Here is a 22,500-nt window from a genome sequence, read left to right on the forward strand (position 1 = left end):
AAAGAAGGTACACGTAAAATGTTTACTGGTCAGACTGTAAATGATGTAAGAAGATACTGCAAATGTGCACAGTATCAAAAGGCAGACAAGGCAAGATACAGAAATAAAGATTCTTTGGTGCCATTGCTAGTTATTAGGAATCTGTTTCAGAGGCAGACATGGATTTTGTGAGGTTTCTTAGTTCCCCAAGCAGCACAAGTAAGTGGTATATGCCAGCTATATCCTGACTACTGCCCACAGGACCAAAGTTCATCTAGTAGATCAAGTGCCAAGTGGAACTGGCAAGAAATGGACACTTATACCTTCTCAACTCTCTTTGGGAATGGATATGTTCTTATGAGTACACAATCCATAGCAGAATCCTTGGAGAAGGTTAAGAATCATGTGTGACATACATCACAAAGGCCCATTGCATCTCAACTGCTTGGACATGAATGAGCATGTGCCTGTGTCAGAGTTACGACAAAAAACCCAAACCACTTTTGATGGTTGCCTGAATGACAGACACTCTTTGTTAGCTCTTTGCAACTGGGGAAATTTGGCAATGACATCCAGGAACTTCCCCACTCTTTTCAATACGTGCCATGGGATCTTTTACATCCACATGTATTACCCAAAAATCAGTCAGATGGGGGCCTTGATTTAACATATCAACAACACACTCAGGAATGCAGCACCACCATTATGCTGCATTGCAGTCTGAACAACACATCTACCCAGTGTAGGAATAGAACCCACAACCTTTGCACCAAGGTGTGTGTGCTACCCGTCATGCCAATGACAGGGAGCAAATTGTCCAGTTTGTCAAGAGAGGGCCTAATGATTGGCAAATAAGGAGGGGGATAGCACAAAAAGTAAGAGGCATATTTTGGTGCTGGAAGACTGTGGTGCTACATCCCTGAGTAGGTGGTTTTGTCATCTGTTGACACAAAAAAGGTGGCAGATTTTCTGTTATGAATTTTCAGCAGGCCTGATTTTTTTCTGACATGCGGAAGGGCTAACTGCATGTCAGACCTACTGACTTATTTGTGGAAAACTACATCTCACCATCCATAAACACTTTGTTTTATATAGAGGTTTAATTCTGCTCTGCAAACCATCCTCCTGAGACCATCTGCAGACCAGTTAAGTGGAAATTAACCAAGTACATATCTCATATCCTTTTACATACATAGAGATGACCTAAGAATCCACTTTTTTTCATAATTTGAGTAACTCTATTGTCACAGCCTGAGGAGGCATTTGACCTAATTTATGAGTGGGAGGGTAAACGCAAATGTTCTTCCTTCACGTTTCACTGCTGCAGTCCTGACTTGTGGGATTTCCTGCTGCAGAAGCATTTGGCTGGCCCGACTACCAGAGAATATTTTTCCCTCCTCCTGAAGCCAGTGTACACCTTGTCTGACCTCACTATGTCTGGATATAAAGGGAGTCAGCCAATGTCATGAGCTCAATTCTTTCATGCTGGAACCTAAGGCAGAGTGCTAGTCAGTGCATTGATTGGCCTGCACCAAAGAAAGAAAGACAACATCTAAAGCTAAGTACCCTGTTAGGGAACTTTTCATGTGTTTTTTGACTAATGTTAAAAAAAGTCAATAGCTGTCTCTGCTGTGGCAAACAGATACCACACTTGGACTTATTCTTTTTATGTGACTTGTTTGGGACCAGAACATGATGTTCCTGTCAGTTTTGTGCTCACTTTAATAGCAAGCTATCAAGCATAGGGCTGAGATTCTAGCTAAAAATGTTAGCAAGTCATCAGGACCTTCGCGTGCCATGCTGTCTACCAGTCAAGCTGAAGTAGATCTCCCTGGGCAGAAAAAGGAAAAGCATTTCAACCTTAGGGCCTCAGATGATGCTTGTTCACTGTTGGCCAGTCCTCCTAAGCTTGTGATTCTTGAAGAAAGTGAGGCGCCTTTTCACCCCCCTTCTGTGACTGAGGCAGTGCTGCAGTCCTCTATCTAGACTTGTTCAGAGCCCCATATACTTTTGAGTCTCTCTACTTCCTTACAAGCAGAAGGACTTAAATCGTTGCTTGTGTCCAAAACTGCTTTGCAGGCTCCAGCTTCCACTGACCACTATAAAACTGACTATGACGTTTTGTATTGTGAGGAGATGGACTCGGCCAACCAGCAGTGAGAGTTGATTGTTCAGCCAGGTCTTAGTGCAGAAGTCGGCCTTAAACCTAAACCTAAGGCCTCTCAGAAAAAAAACTACACCCATCTAACTTCAGCCTATGCCTACAGTCTCCCACTCTCAGGCCTACCAACAAGACCTAGTGAGGTTGGTTGAGGATTTGATTTCCCTGATCAGATCCAAATGCCTCCCCCCCCCCTGAAGTATTCAATGGTAAAAGAAAGAGGGATACTCCACCCCAGGAATTTTCTGACTCCTTTGACTCTGGGGATGATTTTGATAATGAGGACTCCACCTTTACTTCCTATGCAGATTCTGATTCTGAGGAGGGCCTTGCCTAAGCCTTCCCCCAAGGATGTTTGCCTTCCTGGATTCCTCTTTGCAACCAGGCTCTCTTCTCCATGTTCCTTGGAAAACTGACAGATTTAACGGGCTTCTAGATTCTCACAAACACCTTTTTAAGAACCCTGTGCAAATCTTGAAGTGGTGACTCAAGGCCCTAATGGAGCAAAAGCTAGATCTTCCAAAAATCCTTTACCAACAAACAAGGAAATCAGTGCCTTAGACATGGTTGGAAAGAAAGTCTATACCTCTGCTGCCCTTGTCATGAGAGCCTTTGAACTGCCAGTTTCATATGGTGAAGCACTAGGAAACATTTTTGACCAGATGAAACAAAAACTGATGGAGATTGAAAATAAGCCCCCCTCTACGGAATTACTGGATTCATTCAACTCCTGCTCTCAGGTGACTAAGCACTCACTGCACTGCGGGTATGATACCTTGGAAACCTCGAGCAGGGAAGCAGCCATAGGATTTATCATTAGAAGGTATGCCTAGCTGAGGGAGCAGTCCCTTCTTGAACATGTCAACTCCAGTCTCCTGGAGGACCCCTTGAACTTTTTCTTTGGTCCTAAGGCTGAAGCTTTGCTTACGAAAATGGACAATAAGGCCAAGTCCATGCAAAATGACAAGGACTTCCTCCAGGTCCAACCTCCTCATTTCAGCCAGAATTACCCTACCAAACATTTGTCAATTCCAGCTCCCCAGTCTATGTCTAGGCAAAGGAGAACTTGTAAGGAAAGGAGCCAAAGACAGCATCATCAGCCAATACAGTGGCAAACAGACCCCAATAGACCTGTGGGATTCTGCTTCCAGGGACCTAGCAGAGAGCAGTCATGACTCTTACATGGCACTACCCCATCCCCCCATCACTTGCCCTTCCTCCTCACTCTGCCACAAGGCTGGGAGGGAGACTGTCTCTATTCCACAATAATTGAACTCTTATTACCAGGGATCTATGGATACTAAACATCATTCAAAGAGGTTACAAACTCAAGTTCAAACAACCATTGGTTCACTCAGGCTTCTCAGATATTCCTCCAAGCCAAAAGCCTTAAACCAAATTAAAATTATGTGCACTCAAGACTGTGTGGAATCTGTACTAATCTCTTTGCAAGGAAAAAGAGTTTTACTCCAGACTTTTCCTAGTCCCAAAAAAGAAGGTACCTGGAGGCCAATTCTAGACCTGTCAAGGCTCAACAAATCCTTGCAGGTCCCAAAATTCAAAATGCTAACTCTGTACAAACTACTGCCCATGATTTCCTCAGTGCTTTCATGGTAACCTTAATTTTAAACGACACACTTCAGAGGAGGTATGAGGCATTATCAATTCCATGCTCTGCCCTTTGACTTGTCTACTGCACCCAGGGTTTTCACAAAATACCTAGCCCCAGTGATAGTGCAGGACAAAGGGAATTCAGATTTACTATTACTTAGATGATTGCCTCATTCAGGCAATAAACATATAAAAACTCAAATCAGATCTGTTTTATACCCAAAATGTACTAACCTCAGTAGGGTTCACCATCAATATGCAAAAATCTTAAACAAACCACACAAACAAGATTGTGTTTCTGGAAGCTTTACTAGACTCATCTCTTCAGAAGGCCTTTCTCCCTCCAGACAAGGTTATCTTTCTAACACTACTTCAAAAAGTTCATGGTCAGCAAATACCTCACAGCCAGAGATGATCTCAGGGCCCTAGGCTACATGGCTTCTTGCATGCTCATCATCCCCTTGACCAGACTACATATGAGGAGACTGCAGCAGTACCTCAAAACATTGTGGTGCCAACATTCTCAATCTCTCACCTTCAGAATAAAATTGCTTCCTTGCCTCAAGAGAAAGTTTGTGTGGTGGATCCAAGAATGCTCCCACAGCCCAAGCCTTCCATTCATGTTCATTCGTCAGGACCAAACTTTGACAACAGATGCATCAGAAATAGCCTGGGAGCCCACTAGTACAACTTCCAGACTCAAGACAGATGGTACTCCTATTTCAAAAACAAACATCAACCTAAATATAAAAAAACTGATGGCAGTTCAAGAAGGCCTTCAAAGAGCAATAGAAACCTGGAGCCCTCCTGGTAAAGACAGGCAATACCACAGTTATGTGGTATATAAATAAGTGGAGAGACCCACTCTTACCCCCCTTTGCTGCTAAGCCACTGACCTTTGGCAAACAGCAAACTCCCTACAGCTGCACCTCATGGCACAGTACCTACCAGGAGAAACCAATCAACTACTACTACTACACAAAGGAGGAAACTCTACTGACCCATCCAATTTCAGGCCCATAGCCATTCTGCCCCCACTTTCAAAAATCCTTGAAAAATGCATCCATACTCAACTTCTCAACAACCTTCTCCAAGAAAATCCTCTGTCAGCTACCCAACATGGATTCCAGTCCAACCATAGTACTACTACTGCCCTCATATCTTTTACAAATACTATTGCTAAAACTAGAGACAACAGCAAACTGGTCTCTTGTCTGTTCCTAGACCTCTCAAAAGCCTTTGACACAGTCTCACACCAAAAGCGTCTAACAAAACTAGCTAACCTTAACTTTTCAACTCCCACTCAATGCTTCTCCAGCTACTTTACCAACAAGCTTCAGTCTGTCAGGTGGCGCTTCCTTCCCATGCAAACAGGAGTCCCCTAGAGCTCTATTCTCAGACCACTACTATTCAACATATTTACTAACAACCTTTACATGTCATCCTGTCACTTCTCTCTTATACAATATGCATATGACTCTACTTTAATCTCCTCTTCAGACGATTTCAATCAACTTCACATACTTACCCCAAACTGTTTCTTTTCTGTTGAAAATTGGCTTTCAGAAAACCAACTTGTACTCATTCCCAAAAAAAACAACAAACTTCTTTCCTTCCAAAATCTCTCTCTCATCAGAAAACTACCTTTACCATCTCATTACTCAATAACACTATTATTAAAGCAGAATCCCATATAAAGCTCCTTAGTACTACCATAGAAGATCAGTTAAAATTCAACTTACATGTTCAGCACTGTATCAAAAAGACTAACCAAAAATTAGGTCTGCTTTTCAGGAACAAAACATTCCTCACTACAGAATCCAAACTCTCACTGGCACATGCATACCTTCTACCTAATCTCCTTTATGCCTCTCTGATACTAACAAACCTACAAGCCACTCTAACTTCCAAACTTGAACAAACTTATAACTAAATTGCTATATTTGCCTCCAACCAAATGTACACCTCTCACCACTGACTTTCACTAAAAACCTTACAGTGATTAGAATCCCCCCCTCAACAACTCCTGTCACAGCTTCACATAATTCACTCCATCCTGTATAAACCCACTACATGCCCTGCTGTCTCTTCTCTAGTTTCCTTCTATACCCCAAAATGCACCCTGAGAAACTCTGACCAGCATCTCTTGGATGTATACAAGCCCAAAAAAAACAATGGAAAACTTCTGTATAAATACTCAGTATCTTTAACCTGGAACAAACATCCTTACGACTTAAGAGCTACTACTTACACAAATAGTTTCAAAAAAGCACTACAAGGTACCCTCTCAAATTTGGGGATCTGTTCCTGACGCAACCCTACATAACCCCCTCCTTTTCCTGCCTCCTTCCCTCCTTTCCTGCCTATTACCTTGTTAACACCTCTACTAAATCTCCCCCGAACTCCTAAGCTGTCTCACTCCACTTCATATGCTTATCTTTAACAATACTATATATCTGCCTCCGTAACTATGTAATTGTCTCAACTTATGTTTCCTGTAATCTTCCTTTTTTCTGACATGATGTTGTTTTAGCCTCCTGTAAAGTTATGCCACAATTAATGTCTCAAACTTTATGCTTCAATCTATGTTTTCTAATAATGTTTGTAATGCTCTGGAGCTTTTCTCCTCGGGTCTCCACTGAAAATGGGCAATGGCTCAGTCGGACCAACCCAGTTAACAAATTTCAAATAAATAAATAAATAAACAAACAAACAAATAAATAAATAAAAACTAGCAAATCACATCAGCAGGAGAGTGTCAGACTCCCATGACTGTAAACTTCATCAATAAGTTTTTCTCAGCATAGCCGAAAAATGGGGTGAACCACAGATGGACCTTTTTGCCACCAAAGAAAATGCTCACTTGGAAGAATTTTGCTCCAGGAATAAAAAGAAGTTAGCATGGAAGACAGATGCCTTTTCCTTATTTTGGACATTCCTATTCCTCTATGCCTTCCCCCAATACCCCTGCTACCCACAGTACTGCTGAAAATATGGGAAGAAGGGTTAAGGGTAATTCTGATAGCCCCATATTGGCCAAGACAGCACTGATACCCCTTATTGCTTAGTCTAACCAACAGGAAACCATGTCTGTTGCCACAGACTGTGGACCTGTTAACGCAGAGCAGGGACACAATCATACACCCAACCTGCACACACTCAAATTGACAGCTTGGATGATACCTTGATCCCATGGAAGGGGTTGCTCCTTAACAATCAGATCATGCACATTTGAAAATATGCCAGGAGACATAGGACTAGAAAGTCTTACTCCTCCAAATGGAAAAGATTCATTATTTGGTGCATACAAAAAGGACAAAACCATTGTCAAGCTCAGATACCTTTGACCCCGTCATACCTATCCAGCCTTTTTGAAAAAGGTTTCTCCTACTCCTCTATAAAAATCCATGCTTCAGCTATTTCTGCCTGTCTACCTTCTCAGCCCTGTCTCTTTTCACATCCTGGGGGGTTGTCCACATTAGGCTTCCCAGAAATCCCCCTGTTCCACCCAGGACCTCAGTTTCATTATGGAGAAGCTCACCCTTCCACCCTTCAAACCAGCAGCTTCTACTGATATAAAATTCCTGTCCTGGAAGACAGCCTTCCTACTATCCATTACCTCAGCCAGAAGGGTGTCAGAGCCTCAGGCCCTTATATGTGTGGAACCTTTTATTCCACCCAGAATATCTCAAGCCTTCCTTTATGCCCAAGGTGGTGTCACAGATTTCGTTAAACCAGACCATACACTTGCCTACATTCTTTCCTAACCTTCAAAATAAGGGAGAACGTATCCTTCATTCTTTGGATGTGCATAGGCAACTGCGTTACTACTTTGACATAACCAAGAATGACAGGAAGACAGACCAAGTTTTTGTAGCCTTTGCCAATGTCTCTGAGGGAGAACAGTTTCTAAACAACTATTTCCAAATGGATCTGTCACTGTATCTCCTTTTGTCATGGTAAGAAGCCTCCTAATGCTGTGAGGACACATTCCATTAGGATCACTGCTACATCTGCTGCTTTTCTTAAAGGGGTAGCCACTAAGGACATTTTTGGAAGCAGCTACTTGGTCCTCTGTGCATACCTTCACAAAATATTACCATCTTCCTGCCTTTTCCAATGCCAATGCCAGTTTGCAATACATCATTACCTGTCCTTAGTTCTTCTATCCACTCATCTTTTGGCTTTGGAAATTAACCCACAAGTCAGAACTGCAACATTGAAACCCAATGACTGTATTTACTGTTGCAGTGGTCTTTCCTTCCCTCCTTCCCCTCATGCCTATGGGATAGGCTAGGACAAGTCAAGGAGGCCCCCACCACCTTTTCACTTATTCTGGAATCTATAGTCCTAGACCCCTGATCTCAGGGACAGACTGGGGTGCTCCTACTTGTTGGGGCAAGAAAGTACTGAAGTCATGGCACTGGCCGACACCTCATATCCAGACATAGTGATGTCAGACAGGGCATCCGCTAGCTTTAGGAGAAGGAGAAAATGTTTTCTGGTAGTCAGGCCAGCCAAAGTCCTCAGCAGCAGCAAATCCTACAAGTCAGGACTGGAACAGTGAATACAGTTGAACATCTACATTTATGGTAAGTGTACACCACTGTATTTACCCGGTAGCAGTTTGTTGTGGAACATGTATTAAGTTTAGAACTAGGCACAGGGGCCTCATAGGGTGGGTATAAGAGCACCTGACACAGGCACAGAAGTAATGAAAGGTCTAGTATGACTAGACAGCGAGAGCCTGAAAATATACAATCAGTCAAAATGTGGTGACACTTATTCCTGTCTAACAAAATAATCTGCAAGCAGCACAGGTGTGTAACCACTGTTGTGAGGAAGGTTAAGTGATATCAGCTATGCAATTTAGTTGCAAGGGCAGCTGAAAACAAACTGTACCATGGTAATATGATGATTCCCCACCACATCACAGAGATACTATTGCTTTGTATATGCAGTGAATTGCAAGTCAAATCAGAGGAGACTCTGTTAGTAGATCTCCTAAGTGAGACCCACCTAATGCCTCCATGGATGAGGTAATACTGTCACAGCAGGTGTCTCCTACACAGGTCCAGGGAATCTGATCAGTATTCTGAGAGTTTGAGATGTCATCATTGATAAGCCAGGGTGCACCCAGCACCACGTAACCATGGATACACAACAGCCAGTTAAAATGACAGAGCTTCCTACTGAGGCAAATGAATGCAAGGTAAAAATGGCAAAAGGGTCCTATCCTGTCACAAAAAATACACATAGTCTTTCTTTACAGAGAACCACATAGAGTGACTTCTTCTTCTTTCGGCTTCTTCCTGATTAGGGGTCGCCACACTGGATCATCTGTCCGCTAATGATTGGCAGTGGAGTTTTACAGTGTCGAGTTGCCAGCCTGGCACCCAACCTTCCACAGAAGGCACACACTCACACCTAGGGCCAATTTAGAGTGTCCAATCCACCTACTGCATGTCTTTGGGATGAAACCGGAGCACCCGGAGGAAACCCACACGACCACAGGGAGGACATGCAGACTCTGCACAGAAGGCACCCCAGCCGAGAATCGAACCGAAGAACCTCTTGCTGTGAGGCGACAATGCTAACCGTTGCACCACTGTGGCTGCCCAGAACCACGTAGAGTGACTAAGAAATATATTCTCCTACTTCATGCCATGTTTCTTGAGGTTTTCTCAAAAAAAAAAAAAAAAAAAAAAAGCTCACGAGGTCCACACAAAGAAAGGATAGAAAAGCAGTACTGTGCTAAGTAAATGAAATTATTTTCAGGGGAGAAATGTGACAAGATGAATGACATTTGCAAATGTCTTTCATACAGAAAACTGCATGAAGCTTTTTTTTTTTATAAAACAATATGCAAACAAAACCTTTGTTGTTGCTTCCAGTAAATCTTGCAACACGTAAAAAGTGAGCTTCAGAAAATATGCATTTTCTTTTCTTTGAAATACAGAAGAGCTAATGAGTGAAGCTGCTTCTCAAAGATGAATATATTAATAGATTTCAAATCTTATTTATTCTTGAAATGGTTGTCCAGGTCAATTAGTGCAGTGCATTGCATTGCCTTTTTTGGGGTCCCCCAGAGGTATGTGGCTGTGGGGACAGAAAAAGTTACAGTTAGGTTTCAGAAAAAGAAATGGGACACTTTGTCTGGGACGTTTTAGAGAAGAAAAAGGGGACACATTTTTGTTCACTGCTTACTGCCTGCTTCTAGTGTGTGTATAAAGGAACTATATTTCTGAAGCAAAACTTAAGCTGGAATCCATTTACCCATTACGCTGTGCAACTGTTGTTTGGACATGTGAATCACAAGTGGCTAGAAACCAATAAATTATCTACAATAGTGATTGGACCAGATAAGCTGTTAGAATTCCTCCTTGTGCCCTGTCTGACTGGGTGAAACCCATTTTCAGAGGAGGCCCAGGGAGAAAAACTCCACATACAATCAACAAGTCTAAGAAGGACAAATAAAAGGTTACAATTACAGATGTAGAATCCAAATGTGGTAAGGCTTGACACGACAGAGAATAAAGAACAAATACATACAATAAGTTATATATAATACAGATGATGAGTCACTCTCCTCTACTGCAATCATGAGTACAGATTAACAAAGCAAAAAAGAATTCAGTACACATATAAATCCTTGTATACAGTGAATTTCAGCTATAGATGTTCTGAGCAATATAACTGATAGATAGTTTATAGTATTTTGAAATTAAGAAAAGAGAAAAGTTGAGTTTTTGATTACCAAGGCTTGGAGACAATATACGGGTTGGTGTTTAACACAGTAAGTGACGGTGTAGCTTAAGGATATGTGTGTAAAACTTGCATAAACTCAATTGTTGGCTTCCACATTTTGGAGTTACTGCCGAAGCTGTTGCTACCATGCAGATATTTAATGGATGGCCTATTATATGGATAAACAACAATTGTGATCTTGGTGTGCCAGGATGAGTTACCTGCTGCTAAAGATAGGGGAGTGGATGTTGGTACTATACAGATGTGACTAAATTCTTCCAAAAAATATTAATTTGTGTGTAGTGTGTGTATTGCTGCTGGAAAGGCAGAAATCATTAACCATTTTCTAGAAAACATTGTGCATTTGTGTGAGGTATAATCTTGCACATGCTTCAGTTACTGGTGGCAAAATTACACTATAAAACACTCAGATCAGTCTAAACAGTCTAAAGGCGATGAAATTCTGGGCAGGGGTCAATGATTATAACTGTTCTACAACTATGCAGTGTAAGGCTTATTTGGGCGTGACTGGTGTTGGATATTATTTGAAGTAGTTGCATATTTTTATACACTCTTAAGGCCAGTCAGCTGTCCATCCATCCATCCATAGTCCTTTTTTCTCATTTTTGCACACGGGATTGGGGTGTCACTTCAACAGTGACAATCATCTCAAGCCAGGGTTTAAGTCCAGTCAACCATTACATATAATTTTCTGGTCAGTGGTGTAGATTGTTAGAATATAGCCACTCACTGCCCTATATAATTGGTGAAAGCATATGAGGATTTATATGAGTGTTCAGTGTAAGAGTTATACATTTTTGAGATATTTTTCTCCTCTGTACCTGCTAAATATCAGCCACTACTGCAGCTGCTATCACTTGCTAATTCTCCTTGATGGAGTGAGATGAGTTCTTCAGCATGGCCATCATCACTGCAGCTGAAGAGTCTCTGCTTTAAGCCCCATAATCCCTTCTATATGCTCGTAAGGCCCAATGTTTAGGCAAACAGTTGTAAGGGTTTGTTATCCACATCCACAAGTACCTCTACCTTCAATGCTTCACCCTCCTTCAAGGCAGATGCCTTCTCCTTCTCCAGTCTCCACAAGGGATTGAAGTAGAATACACATTCCTGAACTAATCTTTCCAGCTCCCAATAAGAGAGAAAAGCAAGCTCCACCTCATCTTCCCTGATCCTCTCCAGTTAGCCCCTCTACGGGCCTAGGTTGATAATCAAACCTGGTTCATCTTGGTCATAGGGCTTCATCCATCTTTGCCACAGAGCCAAGAAAAGGAGCAATGATAGTTTATGAACCATGAGAATAAATGAGGCTCAACACACTGAAAACTGAAGGAGATTATAACATGGTGGTAATAACAATGAAGATATGAAGGAGAGAGGCAGGCAAGGAAAAAAAGAATGTGAGGGGGATGAAAACATAAGGCAAGAACATGGAGCAGAAAAGATTTATGTAGTTTAAAAAGCTTGCAAGAATTGTATTGAATGAAGACTTTCATCAAAGTGGGAATCAACAGATTGTTTCATTGATTCCTGTTTCAGCAAAAGTCTGTGTGTCAAGTGTGAGATTAATCAGTGTAAGTTTGTATCTGGATGGGTTCTGGATCAGCAAATATTTATGTGCATGTGTGTGAGATTGAGTGAGGAAGGTGTGTGTCTGTGTGTGTGTGTGAGTCTGTGTGTGTGTGTGTGTGTGTGTGTGTGTGTGTGTGTGTGTGTGTGTGTGTGTGTATGAGTCTGTGTGTGTCTGTGTATGAGTCTGTGTGTGTGTGTGTGTGTGTGTGTGTGTGTGTGTGTGTGTGTGTGAGACTTTTGGATGGCGAACTTTCATTGACAGTGTTTGTGCGTGCGTGTATGTGTGTGTGTGTGTTTTACAGCAAGATTAGTGTACAGTGAGGTTAAAGAAGTTTCTCCTTTTACCCGCTGTTGTACTATCTCAGCGTTAGTATATATTAAGATGCAGGATTATCGGGTCAGATCCACAAGATGCCCCCTGCAAAAGTCACAAAAGTATTGTGCTGCAGGTAGTGCATGAGCCTCTCTAACTGCAAAAGCTGACGAGGCTCCTGAGAGTGAAATAACAGAGGGAATAAGATAGAATAAGACACAATAAGACACAATAAGACAGAATAAGACAGAATAAGACACAATAAGACAGAATAAGAGACAATAAGACAGAATAAGACACAATAAGACAGAATAAGACACAATAAGACACAATAAGACAGAATAAGACACAATAAGACAGAATAAAACACAATAAGACAGAATAAGACAGAATAAGACACAATAAGACACAATAAGACAGAATAAGATTAAAATTCAGGGAAAAGAAAGGCAACAAGAGAAGAAGGAAAATAAAGAAGTGCAAGCAGTAGAAAAATAGGATGAACGGGAGGGGGTAGGGAAGCTTCGCTATTAACCATATCCATAAAGCAGAAGGGTTAGCAGGCAGGAAAAACAACACCAGATATGTGGTATTAGACTTCTCTAGTAATACAATTATAGGATATGAAGTCTGCAACAGAGAATGTACAGTGTCACTTATACATTTAATACAGTTCAATATTAAAACAGAAATGGCCATCGGTACTTTAAAGGAATGAAGATAAATGGGCAAACAAAGCATAAACATGCAAAAGGTTGTAGTCTGTGACAGCATACTGGATAACTTAAGAATGCATTTCATTAGATTTAAATGTGCATTGCTAGTAAAGGTATGCAAGTGCATTCATATTGATAAAAATCTTGAAGACTTGCTGGATTTTTAAATTTGAATTTGAAGGCTGTTGCTAATAATTTGCTGCACACTGCTTTATATTCTGTCTAATCCAGACTTTTTATGGAAGGTATGCTTCAAAATGTAGTTTCTTGGAGTCTCAGGAAGAAATTGGTGTCTATTTTTAACTAAGATATTGCAACAATTTAATGATGTCAGGCTGTGGAGGAGTCAAAATGGCAGAATTGTGTTGGTTATCAATGAACCCTTATCAATAATGTCTAACAGCTCAAAATTAAAATGTCATTATTCAGAGGTTTCAAATATTTCAGGGAAGTTTTTGGACAAAATAAATAGAAGGGGGATCTTCAGGCAGACCAATGATCAAAATGTGTTCCTTTGAGTGTACGCTTCAAAATCATCAATTTTATTTTCGAGATTTATGATATTTAGATTGAAGCCTGGGGCATTTCAGCAACAGTAATTTTTTTCTAAGGGCATATCTACAATTCAAGGATTATCTACAGTCATTTCCAATTTGGAAAATTACTCAGACTGGTGACTATTTGTAGATCAATTAGTTGCTTATAATTTAGTCCCCAGTTCAGCTGGTTCACATTAATCATAATCTCATAAGGTTGCTCGCAAGTGACGTGAGCAGAAACTTTCTGAATAACTGTCAACCTTGGAAAGAGATTCAGTAGCAGTAAATTAGAAGACAGAATAGATTAACTAAATACCTGGCTTGACCTTTGAGAAGGCAATTCTTTTTATTAAATTATTATGATTTCTTAAAGTACTACTGTGATTCTTCATCTAAGCACCATTAAGGGAACTAAAAAACAGCTACAAACTAAATGAAGAACAAACTCTGCAATGCCACCCAGGAGTATTGTACTTTTTCCAGTCACAATGTATAATTCACCAGCCTTGACTTGTTAAAAATGGTATCCCCTGATGCCATTTTCTTGGATTTGTTTTAATTGATTGAATCTAAAATACAAGTAATCTCTGTGGTATCCCCAAAGTCTTAAACAAGTATAATGGGTCCAAAAACAAAACAGTGTAAGAAACTTCTGTGTGTGGAAGATTTTCAGTCCATATACAATATATCTAGTTAATCACCGTGTATTAATCAGATCAGATAATGGTAGCAGAGGTAGCGAACTTAAACTCGTCCTAAGTCAAAAAAATAACACAAAATATATACTTTGAAATATTATACAAAATTACTAAGTATTCAAAAGTAATCCAAACAGGGTAGGAGGTCTGTTTCCAGTCAAAAATCCTTTATTAAGAACACAGACAAGCAATCCAAGTAAAACAAAAGTTACAGGGTGATATTTCCTCACAAGCTTTCTAACTATAGATATACTTTGTATCATCCCCATCCTTTCTTTACAGGAAGGCCAAGAACATTACAGGTTTTGCTGAATTTAAACCTAGACTATATGAAAGAAACACTAAAAGATGTGAAGCTAATTGTACATTTTGTATATTTATACAGCAAAGTGATAGTTTTTGTTGCCCTTATTTAAAGAAAATCATTAAGACAAGTGCAGGGGGTGACTGTAACACTACAAAAGGAATTTACAGTGCACAGTGCAATGAATGTGATGCATTTTATGTGGGCAAGGCTGTAAATAAACTTAAGCATAGGATTTCATGTCATCTGGCAGAAATGCGCTCTGGATGTAAAAATAATGCACTAGCCAAACACCTTGCTCTTCGTAAAATACACGCAGCTTTTAAATTCCGGATACTGGATCGCATAGACATGGATGACCTTGAAGGAGACATCCCAAATATGCTGGAGAAATGTGTACTCATGTGGCAATTAAAGCTGAACTCTTTCAGGAAGCCTGGACTAAACTAATACTGTTCAATTAAAAGTGCACTGGAACTTAGAAAATTGCTACATTGTTTACATGGCTAATTTTATTTTATTTTATTTTATTATTCCAGTTGGTTTTAAATACAATATTAAATCAGATTTAATTTAAGTGTATATTTTGTTTCCATCATCATACATTTTTTTCTTGTTTTTTTTTTCCACTTTATTCAAAATGATGTGTAATAACAATACTAATTATACAATAATATTTTTATAGATAGTTTTTGGGGTTCTTGTATACAGACCTGAAAAATTCTAGAAGGGCAAAAGCGATCTTTGTTAACAGCAGGTTATGGAAATAGAATATGATGGATTTTTTTGCATGGAAAGTGTATATGTATATATTTATATATATTTTTTGATTGCCAAATGGTCTAAGGTTTATATATTTCCAGCCATGTAGTATATTGGCTTGGATAAAATCACAGACTTAATAATCTACTTAATAATTTGGTTAAATTACAGGTACCACATGATTATTAATTTTATTTAAAGTACATAAGGGTTATATTATTATGACAGCTACTAAGTAGGGCAGGACCAGCTCGAATGTCACACTGATGGGGAAGGGATGTGAATTTAACATGTGTACCAATAACACTGTTTTACAACACAATAAGCCACTCCCTTGCTTAATAAAAATTATATATATAGTTTGATTGATTGAATTTACTAACACAGAAACAAAGAAATCCTAAATGCTGAATCAGTAATTAGAAAGTCATAAACACAGAAAAACTAGGGGGGGGAATCTGGTTTTGGAGGAAGCAAGCCCCCCCCCCCCCACCGCTCACCATACAGCTCACTTACATATACTGTCTTCACAGTTGCACACTTATAGGTAAATGGTCAAAGCCCTTATTTCATTTTTATGTATTGCAGAGATGTGCTGCAAATGCACTAAGGAAAGCTTATTCGTGTGTGTGTGTGTTTATTTTTTAGCAGTTAGTAAGTTTGTAGGAAGGAATTTGTGGCAAATGTAGTATTTCTCTGACAGGTGGTGGTCTAGTCCTTAGTAGTCAGGGTGCTGTTATTTATGTATTTAATTTATTGATGTATTGTCAGTGTGTGCAGTTACAGAGTAATGCAGGTTAGGGTGATTTTTCCCTTTCTCCTGTTGTGCATTCTTGGAGTTAGTATATATAAATAGAAGGATATTTGAGGAACCCCTACAATTTTTTTTTTACTTTGTTTTTCAATAGATTGGAAGTCAATTTTTTATTCGTTTTTTGTATTTTGAGTTAACGTGGAGGCACACACACGTCTGGATCGGAAGGCGAGGATCACAAGATGGACATGCCTTCTGCAAAAACACTTTTTTATAAGTTTTACATACACATAGCTGTCTACATTATTGATTCAGTGTTAGCGGTTTCTTTGTCAGTTGATTCTGTCAATAAACATGAATCCACTTTCTTTGTGTAACTAGGAAATGTAGTAAAGATGAGAGCATGCGAGAGAAATGTTGGAAAATAAACTGTGATTCCTGGCTTACAGTCACTTGCTCAAATCACCCAAGTTACTGATATTACCTTTACTTAAGTATAACAGCTCAAGCTAATGGATAGTCCTGGCACAGTTACTTGAGTCACATAAAAGCAAGATTGGTAGTGGTTAGTGGATGGTCCAATCTTGCCACATCCCAGAGAAAAAAACATGAGAGTTTAACACTGCCAGTCAATGGTTGCTCTTGGTTTGAGGTGTTGGAGTAAAAATAAAAAAGTAAATGGGGGTAGGAGGCAAAGTCTGTCACAAGAGGGTGCTAGGGAGTGCAAAGCTATTGTGATGTGAGCTTGGATTTATTGGGGAGGTGTAGACAATCCACGTTTCTTAGATAAAAGATCTGTGGACATGCTCCCTGACAAATGATTTGCATATCAAAAGACTGTAGTTCTTTAACAGTAATACTTTTATGGGTGATGCCATGAAAATGGTGTTGATTAAGTAGGCAGGGTCAGCAAAGCCAACAGAGACTGTAATCAGCTGCAGCCACATTTTATGGGGAGCAACGCAGAAGTGCAAGGCCTTCATTTCAAGTCCCCTAACTTATATCAAAAAGGTTCAAAGAGGGTCTGGAATTCTTAGATAAGAACATAGTGCAACCCCCACTTGACAGATGTGCCAAGTTGTGCTTCTCTGCCATTAAGGGAGCCATAGTTATGCACTCAGAGTAGTGATGCAGCTATTTAATAGAAAATTTGTATGAATAGGAATTACTCAGCTGATGAGCTTGAATAGCTGTCCAAAGAGCACCCTGCCAACCTGTGCCAATATGTAGTACAGGAGAGAAGATCAGACACAGGCACATGCACTTTCTCACAGAAGAAGACATACACACACACGCACACACGCACACGCACACACACACACACACACACACACACACACACACACACACACACACACACACACACACACACACACACACACACACACACACACACACACACACACCTCATATATCATATCGTCACTCATCAGACCCATCATAGAGTACAATGCCCCATTTGGGATGTACCTCACAAGACACTTCCAACAGCTGGAGAGACCACAAAAGTACTTCACCAAGAGGATTACTGTCCTCAAACATATGTCCTATGCTGCCCGACTGAAAAAGCTCTGGCTGTACTCAGTGGCATATCGCTTACTCAGAGGTGATCTCTGCCTGACTTACAAAGTCATGTCCAACTCAGAATTGATGGACATGCTCCACCTAAAGAAATCCAAGTCACTGCGAGCCACGTGCTCTAGTGAGCTAAACCTTGCCACAACAATAAATAGAACATGCTGGAGGGATAGATTCCTGTCACAGAGACTCCCCATGCTTTGGAACAAAATTCCAAACTACATTAGGCAGAGCCCCTCACTAACACTCTTCAAGAGAAACCTTGACGAGTGGATGGGTGACAGAAAATACACTCCTGGGATCACTTCATTGGCCCTGCTTGACAGAGGATCAGTTAATTAATCAGTGGGGTGGCGATAGCTGACACACTCTGGCTAGGCTTATAAATACCCTCGGGCAGATAGCCTAGTACCTACCTATGAACCTATATATATTTATACTGTGATAGCTCATTAGTATTCAAAGACATGCATGCTGATTGGTGAGTCCCACCAAGCATGCCCATTTTAAATCAAGCATATACCAACAGAAAAGAATTCCAGTCGCTGAACTACCATTGAGCGGCCAGACTGTTTTCTATTATTATATGGTACAGCGGCATTAGTCTTAACTTTCCAGATTTTTGCCTCGTATTTTGAGCCTTTTTCTCATAAAATTTGTGGTTTTACAACTAATCACTGTGGAATGAAGTCTCTAAATAATGACAGGCATTTCACTTTCAGACTTTATATCCTTCAGGTAATGCACAATAACACAGCTCTTATTATTCTCTCAGCTTTATAATTTTATAACAGCAGCATTTATAATCAGGCCCCATTTTGGAGCCTTTGTCCCCCCTTTCTTTATGGTTTTGTCCACATTTCTTGAGATACAAGGGTGAGCAGTATGTATGGAGAGAGCAAATACAAGGAAAATCAGGTACATTCTGCAAAACTAAACAAACGTACCTGATTTTCCTTGTATTTCTGCCCTGTCACTCTCATACCTCTAAACTGTCCAGATTTTATAATAAATAACAACATTTATTTATTTATTTATTGACATTTGTTAACCGGGTTTGTCCGACTGGGCTTGTGGCCCATTTTCAGTGGAGACCTGAGGAGAAAAGCTCCAGTAATACATTTTAAAACAAGTACAATTTTAAACACTATTGATATAATAGCAGTTATAGCAAAACGATTCACATATGTTGGGATACATGTATAAAGTTAAAGTTGCATTAAAAAGAAGCTAAGTAACAATTTTACATTTATATAGTTCAATAGGTCAACAATTAACATTTTTTGTTTGTATAAAATTGTACAAATGCATAGTAGACACATTGGAGAGAGAGATGTAATGAGGTACTAAGTATGGCCCTTTTGAGGGTACATAAAGGGAAGGAAGACTAGGTAGGGTCATGGCAAGGGCAGGTTCTGGAATTGAGAAAATAAGCTTTTAGTTCATTTTTAAAGTGTGAGGTGTGGGAGATTGAACGTAAGTCAAGGGGAAGTTTGTTCCAAGCATGGGCAAGGGAGTGTTTGTAGAGTAGTTTGCCTACTGACCTTTTTGGGTGGTTGATATCAAGTAATTGTTGGTTAGAAGTACGGAGGGTCTGGGATGGGATGCTGATGGAGACTAAGGAAGATAGAGATGGACAGAAGGAGGGTTTATAAAGATTAGAGTGTAGCATATGAAATTGATAAGATAGCAGAAACTGGGGAAGTTCAAGCCATTGAAGAGAGTTTAAAGAAATGCAGTGGTGTGAGTTGTATGGGGAGTTAGTAATGAATCTGGCTATTTTATGGTAAGTCTGTTGCAGTTTGTTTAGAGTGGAGGCCTGGATATTGGTAAGAACTGGGGCGGTGTATAAGAGGGAGGGGAGGAGGAGTGCCTGGCCCAGGGTAAGTCTAGATTCAGGAATTTTTTGCTCCGATATAGCAGACCTAGTTTCTGTTTTTTTTTATACATTGGAGTATGTGTAGGTTGAACTTGAGTTCGTCATCGATAATGACCCCTAGGAGTTTTGTGTGGGTGTCAGGTTGGATATTTGTATTGTTAGAAGATGTAGGTTTTGTGATGAAAAAGAGAACGGGGAAGGAAAAGTAGGAGTTTTCTCTTTTTGGGATTTAGGATCAATAGGTTGTGAGAGAGCCATTGTTCAGTGAATAGTAGGGCCTGTTGGGTCAGGGAGTGTAGTTCAGGAATGTAGTTTGAGATGGATATAAGTGTGGAGTCATCGGTATACTGAATAAGGGAGGATTCTTTGCATGAGGTGCAAAGATCATTGGTGAAGATGTTAAACAAAAGGGGTCCCAAGATGGAGCCTTGGGAAACACCAGTGAAGATGGGAAGGAAAGGTGAGGAGGATGAGAGCCATTTGACAGATTGTTCCCTGCCAGATAGGTAACTATTAAACCAGGCAAGTGCGGAGGGGGATAGGTGGAGATTTACGAGTTTGGATAGTAGTAGAGGATGAGAGACAGTATTGAAGGCTTTGGAGAGATCTAGAAAGAGACAGGAAATGAGTTTATTGTTGTCTAGGGCCTCTGCAATGATATGAGTGAAGGAGAGGAAGGCAGTGGTGGTGCTGTGGTGAGGACGAAATCCATGTTGGGTAGGGGTAAGTAAGTGGTGTGTGAGGAGGTGATTGAGAAGCTGTAAGTGAATACATTTTTCTAATATCTTGGAGAGGGGGGACAGAATGGCAATGGGTTGGTAGTTTGAGGGGTCAGTGGAGTTTCCACCTTTATGAAGAGGGATAGTGAAGAAAGATTTCCAAAGGGTGCGGACAGTTAATTCCAGAATAGATTGATTAATTAGTATAGATACAGGATAGGCAATTGAGACAGCAGCAAGTTTGAGGAATGTAGGAAATAGATTGTCAATGGAAGGAGAGCAAGGTTTTAGCTTGAATAGTAGAGATTTGATGTAAGTAATGGGAACTGGCTCAAAAGAAAACAAAGTTGTGTTAGTGGGACTTGGAGAGGTGGGTGTCGAAGTAGAGTTTGGCTTAGAGGTTACCAGATTTTGGATGGAAGAGATAAAGTGTTTATTCAGGAGGGTAGCTGTTTCCTGAGAGGAAGAGTTAGGGTATGGGGAGGGATTAGAGGGCTTTCCAGGATAGAGGATGTTGTTGAGAGTTGACCAAAATTTTTGAGGACTGGATTTGTTGTTAAGCTGAGCAGAGCTATAGTATAACTTTTTGTCATTAGTTGTATATTTTTTTGCAACGTTCCTCAGTTGCCTGTATTTTTGAAGAAAAGGTGGTTGTTTAGTTTTAGTCCAGGTTTTCCAAGCATGATCTCTTTGTTTCATAAGGGACCTAGTCTCTTTGGAGAGCCAGGAAGCATGGTTTGATTTTACTCTGATCTTCCTAGAGGGAGCTAAGGAGTTTAGAGTATTCATGAAGATGCTATTGAAAGTGCTTACAGCATTGTTTAGGGGGAGGTGTTTTAGAATGGACCAATCTATGTTCTGGAGAATGGAGTTAAATTGGGATGAATTGAAAGTCGATAGTTTTCGACAGTCTTTGATAAGGTGGGGTTTAGGAATATGGGAGTAGTGTCTTAAGATGGTGGTAGGGAGATGATCACTGAGGAAGTCAGGTAAGGTGGTGGGATTGTGGTATTGGTAGGGGGAATTGGTAAGGATCCAGTCTATGATGGAGCTGGAAGAGGAATTTTTTATGGAAGTGAGTGGGAGATGTTATAAGTTGGTGGAAGCCGTGCAGGTGGATACTGAGTTGGGGGGAGTCAGTTATGAGTTTGGACCAATCAATGTTGACATCACCAAGGATAACTGTCTCATATGGTATGCTGTGGGAGAACCAGGATAGGATGTTTTCAAGAATGGGCAGATTGTTACCAGGAGGAAGGTAGATAGAGGCAATTGCAAGTTTTTTGTGGGGATTCAGATGGCAGTTAAGGATGATGATTTCAGCTGGGAGGAAGTCAGGAATTGGGGAAGGGTATGGTGAGAGGTTAAGAATGTTTGAGTAGAGGATGGCCACACCACCACCTTTTTTACAGGTTTATCAGATCGGAAGATATTATAACCTGGTGGGAGTATTTCACTATTTGAGATGTGTGGCTTGAGCCAGGTTTCAGATAGGGAGAGGATGTGAGGGGTGTTGAGAGCTATCCATGAGTGCAGCTCAGTGACTTTATTTGCTAGACTCTGAATATTCAATGAGTAAATAGTTAAGTATTTGGATGGAGATGATTGTTGTGACTGAGGTTGGTGACTATTAAAGGAGTAAGATGGGGGCAGTATAGAGGTAGTTTTGGGGAGAGAAGAGGGGCCAGGTTTGGGATGGATATCTCCAGAACAAAGTAGGTTTTTAGTGAGGAGAGAGTGTGTAGTAGATGCTAGGTGGAGTTTGTATAGTTTTAACTTAGCTTTGTGGGAAGGTTTAAAAACCTGTATTATGGAGTTTATATAGACTTGAGATAGAGGTAGTAAAGAGATTAGGGGAGATAGTAAAAGATGAAGTAGTTGGATATATGTTGTATGAGTGAGAAGTTGGTGAACATAGGAGTGGGTCAGAGAGATTGGAGTGGTAAGAGGTGGAGATAGAGAGAATAAGGAGTAGTGTAGAAGATATTAGAAAATAATACATATTGGAATAAAATATGGTTAGATAGAGTAGGTAGAGAGACAGTGGTATAGATGAAGTGGTATTGACAAGATTGACAGAATAGTAAAGTGGTTGTGGCAATAGGCAGGAAGTGGAATTGTAGTGGCCAGTGGGACAGGAAGGGGAGGGA

The sequence above is a fragment of the Protopterus annectens genome, chromosome 3.part0 (assembly GCF_019279795.1).
Source record: "Protopterus annectens isolate FY-2018-M chromosome 3.part0, PAN1.0, whole genome shotgun sequence".
Taxonomy (NCBI): domain Eukaryota; kingdom Metazoa; phylum Chordata; order Ceratodontiformes; family Protopteridae; genus Protopterus; species Protopterus annectens.